Genomic DNA, 8,783 nt, shown 5'->3' on the forward strand with positions numbered 1-8,783 from the left:
ACAATCTTATATAAATTACTTGAAATGTATTTCAAACTAAACACAGTTGATGCCCCATAACCATAACCACCAAGATGCAGCATATTCCATCAGTTTTCTAAAGTAATTAGAATCTTGATGGATCCGAACCATCATACCCTGAGTAACTCCCAGGTGTTTTTCCATTTTGAGCTAAAGATTCACCTAACAATCTAAAACAATTAGAACAGGATAAGATCCAAACATCACATAATTGCAATTCCAATAAACATAGAGCAATAACATTTTAATTCAATTCTTACATTTGGGTGCAGTCTAAACATTCATACAAGTCTGTCAACATAGAATAAGTAATCTTTTTACACGGCAGTTGCATAAAAGACAGCAGGAAAGCATCAGTACCCAAATGCAGAGGAATACAGTCGTTCCATAGTAATGGTTGAGTAATGTCTGATCCACAAGGACTTGGTCATGAACTTTTGGGGTAGATCTTGGCGGTGGGGCTGCAAAATTTGACATCACACTCTGGTTAACAGTTTCATATGATTGACATGCTTCCATGTCAGCAGTCCTCAAATCATTCCCCATTTTCCGATCAATCCATAGAAAAGCCTTATGGTGTGACCCATTCACTGGACATCTGTAAAAGCACTGCCCTGGGTTTTTGTTTGTATGGGAAGTCCGAATGACCACCTCCCACTATCACAGCCACACATCAGAGGTTGTCCATCCATTGCTGGTCCTACACCTACTTGATATGATTCACATTAATGAAAAAAAATCATTCTCATCATAATGTAAATGAGGGTACTATGTACAATTAAGAGTCCCACAGGTCAGAAACTGGGGCATATAGACCAGAAATAGGAGAAAGTTTGTAACTCACAACAAACAGGTCAGATCAAGTTAGATCAAAGGTCGAGCTGTATACTCTAATAGAAGAACAAACCCACAGAATTTGAAGTAATTATGAGAAGAAGTAACAATATGGTGGAAAAAAGAATATCAAAAGAGAAGAGATAGCAGCTGATTTGCAGTAAGATTCAAAACTACAAGAAGAAGAAGAGAAGCAGACAGCAATAGGCCAGAAGAACCTTCACCCACGTTTGAAGAATTCAATAGTTAAAAAACACTTTTTCTCTAAGAATACTTAAATCTCAATTATCAAATCATGTTTAACTAAATATACTAAAAACAGAACTATATCTAGCTAATCAGTATCATAATCTTTATTCACATCAACTGAAACAACTTAAGAAAAAAAAAAAAGGCCATGAAAAAGGAGTAAGGGTGATGAACAGGGGAAGAAACAAAATTCACTTCAAAATTAAGGCAAGCAGCAAGCAGCAAGCAGCAAGCAGGAGATGGAAATGGAGATATTAGCCGTTCTTTTTTTTTTTTTTTTTTTTCCTTTTACTTACAGCAAGCAGAGAACAACAAGCGGCAGCAGCAGGAAGTTTTGGAAGAATCCCAAATGTCTCACAAAGCCGATGGTCGCTGCTCCATTGAGGTCTTACAAAGCCGATCGTCGGTGGTCAAGCATTGCTGGTCTATCGTCGCAGTGGAAGAGAGCTCTGAGGAAGAAAATTTTAACCTAGAACCTCGATGGAAATGAAATGGAAGGAAGAGGGTCGGGGGATTGAAAGTTTTGCACATACTGGATTGAGGCAACGCAAAATGGGCTGAAGATGCCGTTGACGATGCTCAGCCGTTCAATCGTCCACTGGCCATGTGTCGTCACGAGAAGCCTCGCCGCACCTCACCGCGTGAGATCCTCCCTGCAGAGGATGTTTTAAGTAGTTATGTTCTAGTAAGAAGTTACGTCCTAATGGGAAGTTGCATACTAAGGGGAAGTTCTACCTTACTTGTAGTTGTGTGACTCTTATGGGTGTACGTAGGATAAGGGCAGTTACTAGCTCTGTATTAAATTGGGTAATGAAAAAAGCAATGTAAGTACTATTCTACCCAACAACTTATCCTCAAAGGCTGGCTTTCCTCGTAGAAGTTGTTGCCTTATTTTTGCATTCAAAATTGTTCTACTCTCAAGAAGAAAAAAAAGCATGTAAGTTCTGGTATCATACCACATTTTCTTCCCCTGTTCTATTAGTTTGCAAGAACGATGGTGGGTGGCAGATGTGTATTGATTTTTAGGCATTGAATGCAACAACAACCAAAGACAATTTTCCAATTCTTATGATCATTGAGCTTTTAGATAAATTTTACAACACTACCATGCTCTCTAAGTTCGATCTTAGGTTGGGTCATCACCAAATATTATAGGAAGTTTGTCCAAGATTATTGGCAAAATAGTAGCACCGCTAACTGCCGTGCTAAAGAAAAACTCCTTTATCCAGACTGAAGAAGCCAAATCAGTCTTTGATAAACTAAAAATGCTATGGCTAACCCACCTGTGCTAGCTCTTCCTGAAATTTTGAAGAAGTTTGTTTCAGAATGTGATGCATCTGGCCATGGAATTGGAGCCGTGCTAATGTAAGAGGGAAAATATGACACTCTCAACCTGTGAGAAAGAATTGATCAAAGCAGTAAAAAAGTGGAGCCCTTATCTTGTTGGAGAGAGATTTGTGATAAAAACTTGCAATACATCTTGGAGCAACGGATTGGCACTCATACTCAAAAGTGGTTGATGATCACTAAATTACTTGAGTATGACTTCGATGTGGAGTAACAACGTGGGGCCTAGAATAGATCTGCCGATATACTTTCCCACTGTGAACTCGTGAAGAGGTTGGCACATTGATGACTATTAGTTCTCTTATGAGTTATGACCTTATGGTTCAAATCCATACAATATTAAGACTTAAGAGTACTCTTCTGATCCAGAATTACAAGAAAAATGATGCAGTTTATATGGGACAGTTTAAAGGGCAGATATCTGGGAATACCCAACACAGGTCATCCAAATTAGCTAAGAAAAACAATTCTACAATTGATTTCTCAAACTCTACTTCATTTAATTTAGTGGGAACATACCCGTCAACAAGAACTTCCTCTTAACTTCTAAAGCCCCCACAGCCCCCATCTTATCCTTTGGAAAGGATACTGACAAAATCTATCATTTAAAATCATCTCCATCTGGCCCAATCCGGTGTTGGACATAGCCTCAAGGACGCATTGCCTTTCTATATCTAGAACAAAGGGGTCTCTGGGAATGGCACTCCACCTGGCTCTATCCAGTCTCGAGTCGAGAGATAGTCCCAAGGACGCACTCCCTCTCAATCACCAAAACAAAGGGGTCATCCTTTAATCCATTTCATGTCCTCCATCTATTTAGTACGAACATACCTTTTTTTTTTTTTGCTAACAACGGGTATCCAAGCCTTCGGCCTGACTAGTCCCGCGGGCCCAATTTAGTACGAACATACATGTCCACAAGAACTTTCTCTAACCTCTAAAAGCCCCCACCTTATCCTATTGACACGGACACTGAAAAAATCTCTCATAAATAATGTCCAACATGTTCAATGCTAACTGATTATGCTTCATATTGATATCAAGATTAAGGCACTTGAAGCCAAAAGCATATGACCTAAAAATTGTGACGATTTCCCCCCTTTCGATAGGCATTAGAGAAGAATGGGTTGTCCTTTAATCCATTTCATGCCCTCATTTTCTAGGGCAAGCGATGTTCCATTCAGAAGGGTCACAAAAACCATTGTTGGCACGGCAGGTTATTAGGCATCCAGCACCAGTGCTCTGATGGATTTTTAATTGATTATATTGACTGGTTAGAGATAAGAGAGTCCTTCCCCTAGAGGTAATAGTGAACAGAAACAAAACCAAAAAAAAATAATAATAATGGGTTAAAACAAATGGAGGAGAGATAGAAAAGCTGATGTTTATGCAGGTTTGGTCACCCATTGATACTAGAATACTAGATTAATGTGTTCTAGGGTCAGATTTAGAATCATGTTTTTGGGTATGATGCGATGCAATCATGCTTAAGCTATTATCTCTGGACATAGAAGTATTGTCCGTTCGAACAGAGTGTAGGACATGGCCACTAACCAAAATCTAGACTCGTGGATACAAAATAAATAAATGTATGCATGTGTATATGTACTTAAAATATATATGTACATACGAAGAAATGTGTATTTGCAAGTGCATTATATTTGCATGTCTGAAGACATTTAATTACTTAATCTTATGCTATGATTCACATATGTGGGAGAGATGTGAATGCAAATAAAACAAAGGGAGTAATGTAGGACTAGATTTGAAAGCTCAAACTAGACCCAAACAACAGGAACTTTTAAACCAAAGAACAACCATAATTACCCAAATATTGGCAGCAATCAACAGTCTAGAAGTAATCAATCAACAGTCCTTGAAAACCAAAATTCTCAAATCCAGAACCTAGAATTTCTAAGCACAGAGACTACACCAAGAAGTAGACTAACTAGCAATAGGAATAGAGTATTGAATAAGACACAATCAGCAGCAAACACCACAGGAACAGATAAACCAAACCAGAACTCAACTCTGGACAGCAGGTTCTGAAACCTTACAGTCGATCCCAGCAGTTTTAGGAAATTCAATAGCAGAATATTAAAGAGCATATAATCAACTCAGATTACTAATTAGAAAGGTCCAGTCCATCGGAGAATAAATAAAGCAGTCAAATACAACACAGATTAGACAAGAAAATCTGGGCAGAGCTCCAATCGGACAGAACAGGGAGACTTCCGATAAGTCTCAATCCCCAAGTCAGATCCCTCTAAATTTTGGATTGAGTCTCCCATTCAGCAAGGGCAGCACTCGACCAAAATTTCAGATCCATTTGACGGCTGGTCTCTTAGATCAATACAGGTTGGTGGGAGAATCCAGAACTCTTAAAACCCAGAAAAATTCTGCAAAAAGTTCAGATTACTTTCTTCGGAAATTGTAGAAGATAACCACAATAAGAGAAACCAGAAATAATAAGAATCCACTTGGACTTCTCGCCGTAGGGTGTCAACTAGATCAAACACCAGTCCCTTGTTCTGTGATCAGACACAGAGAAAAACCAATAGAAGCATAACAGCGACCAGCAGCAACTTTTTTTAATTCATCAAATCGTGGGCTACTAATGAGCCTTCTCTTTATTTATAATAGTGATGGGGGAGGGAATTACAAAATAGAATGTTCCTAAAAAAGGAAACCAAATATTCTCCTAATACAATAGTTACTAAAAACTGAAATTAGAAACTAGTTGAAAAAGGAAACTAACTACTAATGACTTGACTCAATTAATAACTTGCCTCCTAAGGAAACAAATATAACTCAAATCAAACCCAACTAAAAAAGGAAACTAATAAAAATGGAAACTAACTAGTAATCCTGTACTCAATCTTAGAGCCCCATTTTTAGACCCATAAAAGTGGTCTATTACACTCAAAACACATGGAATCAAAGGCCCAACATATATGGAACCCAACCCTATGTTTATTCCTAACAAAACAAGCCTATTTTGGTGATTAATTTGCATCAACTCTCCCTATCTTGAAAAAATTCGTCCTCGAATTTTGCAGTGATGAGGTGAGAATAACATGTGAATAGCAACCGCAACCGAACGTTCTCAAACAGAATTCAGGTTGCTTGTAGACTTTTGGAAGGTAGTCTTCAATGCGTGGAGCTTTCTCTTCAAAGAACCATGATGGCATAAAGAACTCTGTATGTTCGACATCTGAATTGATACCATCAGTGAATGTTGTTTGTATAGACTCATCAACGTTGGTAACCTTCTCAGCAAGGATTGGAGGAACAAGCTCTTCCTTTTCATCATGAATCTCAAACACTTGTTGTGGAGTGATCTCAACTGCTACATCATCATCCACAGCTTCAATATCGTCTACTCTGATCTGTTCAATATAGAACTCTTCAGTGGAATCTTCTAACTCTCGACCTTCTATTTTTTAAACTTCAAGAACTATCTCTTCTTTTGTAACCATGACTTCGGATTCTTTTAGTTTAAATAGAGGTATCTTCACTTCACCTAGAAGAGCTGTGGCACTTGGGGGTGCTGAAATGTTAGGTTTAGTGGCTGAAAAAATTTTCTTGACCTCCCCAGCTTGGTAACCAAACCTTCTAGCTGGTTGTGCTATAAGTTCCTCTGCTCGAAGAGCCTTGTCAAAGCAATCTCTTACTGTATACACATTAGCAACACCAATTTCCCTATTAATTTCAGCTCTCAATCCCAGTCGAAACCGAGAAAGTAATTGCTTCTCATTCTCCCTAATGCCTTTGCAAGATTAAAGTATATCAAATTTGTTCATATACTTTGCCATAGTCATATTCCCCTGATGAAGAGAGTTCAGCTGGTATTGTATGCGTGACTTAAAGTTATGCGGCAAGTACTTGTCAGACAGTTCTTGCTTCATCTCCTCCTATGTAGTAGGTTCTCTATCACGATCTTCCAATTCACGCTCATAGGTTCTCCACCAATCACAAGCAGCCTCAACTAGCTTACCACGAGCTAGTTTAATTTTTCGTTCCTCAGATAGGTCATAGTAATCAAAGTAGTTATCCAATGCAGCTATCCAATCATAAAACACTTGAGGGTCATACCTACCATCATACTCCTTGAGGTCAAGCTTGACCTTCTGTGAATCTCTTGAGTGTCTATGATATGTAGGTCGTTCATTGTCAAAGTAACCTCCTATATATTCTTCAAAAGTAGGTTGCACTACAGGAATCCTCTGTGGTCCTCTTAGATTAGGGATAGGTCTCCTGTTAGCCAACTGAGCAGTTACATTCAATGGGGCTTCCACTTCGAGGTGTTGTTTGTGAATCATCGGTAGGCTGTTGTGGTGGAGTCTCGACAGCCAACAACCTTGTATTCAATTTATTCTTCAATTCAGTCCACTTAGCTTCCTGTTCAGCCTTCATATTATGTAGCATCTCCATAATAGAAGCTAGGGTGGGGGTGTTGTTTTCAGCCATGCTCTGATACCACTTAATGTAGGATTAGATTTGAAAGCTCAAACTAGATCCAAACAACAGGAACTTTTAAACCAAAGAACAACCATAGTTACCCAAATATTGACAGCAATCAACAGTCCAGAAGTAATCAATCAACAGTCCTTGAAAAAAAAATTCCCAAATCCAGAACCTGGAATTTCTGAGCACAGAGACTACAGTAACAAATAGACTAACCAGCAATAGGAATAGAGTATTGAATAAGACACAATCAGGAGAAAACACCACAGGAACAGATAAAACAAACCAGAACTCAACTCTGGACAGCAGGTTCTAAAACCTTATAGTCGATCCCATCAGTTTCAAGAAATTCAATAGCAGAATATTAAAGAGCATATAATCAACTCAGATTACTAATTAGAAAGGTCCAGTCCATCGGAGAATAAATAAAGCAGTCAAATACAACACAGATTAGACAAGAAAATCTGGGCAGAGCTCTAATCGGACAGAACAGGGAGACTTCCGATAAGTCTCAATCCCCAAGTCAGATCCCTCTAAATTTTGGATTGAGTCTCCCATTCAGCAAGGGCAGCACTCGACCAAAATTTCAGATCCATTTGACGGCTGGTCTCTTAGATCAATACAGGTTGGTGGGAGAATCCAGAACTCTTAAAACCCAGAAAAATTCTGCAGAAAGTTCAGATTACTTACTTGGGAAATTGAAGAAGATAACCACAACAAGAGAAACCATAAGTAATAAGAATCCACTCGGACTTCTTGCCGCAAAGTGTCAACTGGATCAAACACCAGTACCTTGTTCTGTGATCAGACACACAGAGAAACCAATAGAAGCATAGCAGCGACCAGCGGCAACTTTTTTAATTCATCAAATCGTGGGCTACTAATGAGCCTTCTCTTTATTTATAATAGTGATGGGGGAGGGAATTACAAAATAGAATGTTCCTAAAAAAGGAAACCAAATATTCTCCTAATACAATAGTTATAAAAAATTGAAATTAGAAACTAGTTGAAAAAGAAAACTAACTACTAATGACTTGACTCAATCAATAAATTGTCTCCTAAGGAAACAAATATAACTCAAATCAAACCCAACTATAAAATGAAAGTAATGAAAATGGAAACTAACTAGTAATCCCGTCCTCAATCGTAGAGCCCCCCTTTTAGACTCATAAAAGTGGTTTATTACACTCAAAACACATGGAATCAAACCCCAACATGTATGGAACCCAACCCTAGGCTTATTCCTAATAAAACAAGCCTATTTTGGTGATTAATCTACATCAGGGAGAGGGTAGTCTGAGCAAGCAGCATAGGGGAGTGCACCAGTGAGGTGTAATTAACGGCAATGTCAATTCATGTGAGGGGAGAGATAGACAAAAAGGGGCTACTGTACCTTGCCCCAGAAGCTTAGAGAACCTTTTACCTGAAACAAATTATAGGGACATAGATTTAAAGAACTTCTGAAGTCTATAACATCATGTTAAAAGGAGCCCATGTCAGGTTTGTGCTTGTCTCAAAGAAAAAGCTTGGAACCTCTTCTTCTTTGTTCCTTATCGGATTTTTCTTGTTTCCATTGAGGATAAGTAACAGCAATTATTTTGCTTTCCCCATTTCTTTTCTTCATCTTTTTTCCTCTTTCCTTCTTTCGTCCTTCCTTTCTTCTTTCATCATGTCAAGAAGTGTTACATGTGATCTATTACATGCAGCAATGTCCTATGGATCACAGGGCTTAGGAATGTAGACAATGACATTTCTCATAGAGTGTAATGATCTTAGTTTATGAACTTAATGTAGCACAGAAAATTCTGTTTATACCAACCAATCAGCTGGGATTTGTTATTTCAGAGTTGACTATAAGAAGATGA

The 8,783-nt window shown here is 38.4% G+C and overlaps 1 protein-coding gene across 1 annotated transcript in view; it reads right to left on the reverse strand.

Annotated features, from left to right (window-relative positions):
• Positions 1 to 213: 213 nt before the first annotated feature.
• LOC122093774 (putative pentatricopeptide repeat-containing protein At4g17915) overlaps positions 214 to 8,783 on the reverse strand; it is a 27,723-nt gene continuing 19,153 nt past the window's right edge. The window contains exons 5-7 of the mRNA XM_042664250.1: positions 1,638 to 1,757; positions 1,401 to 1,553; positions 214 to 730 (exon numbers count right to left, since the gene is read on the reverse strand). The gene's annotated coding sequence lies outside the window, so the exon portion shown is untranslated. The remainder of the gene's footprint in view (positions 731 to 1,400; positions 1,554 to 1,637; positions 1,758 to 8,783) is intronic.

This window comes from Macadamia integrifolia, chromosome 11 (genome assembly GCF_013358625.1).
Source record: "Macadamia integrifolia cultivar HAES 741 chromosome 11, SCU_Mint_v3, whole genome shotgun sequence".
Lineage (NCBI taxonomy): Eukaryota > Viridiplantae > Streptophyta > Magnoliopsida > Proteales > Proteaceae > Macadamia > Macadamia integrifolia.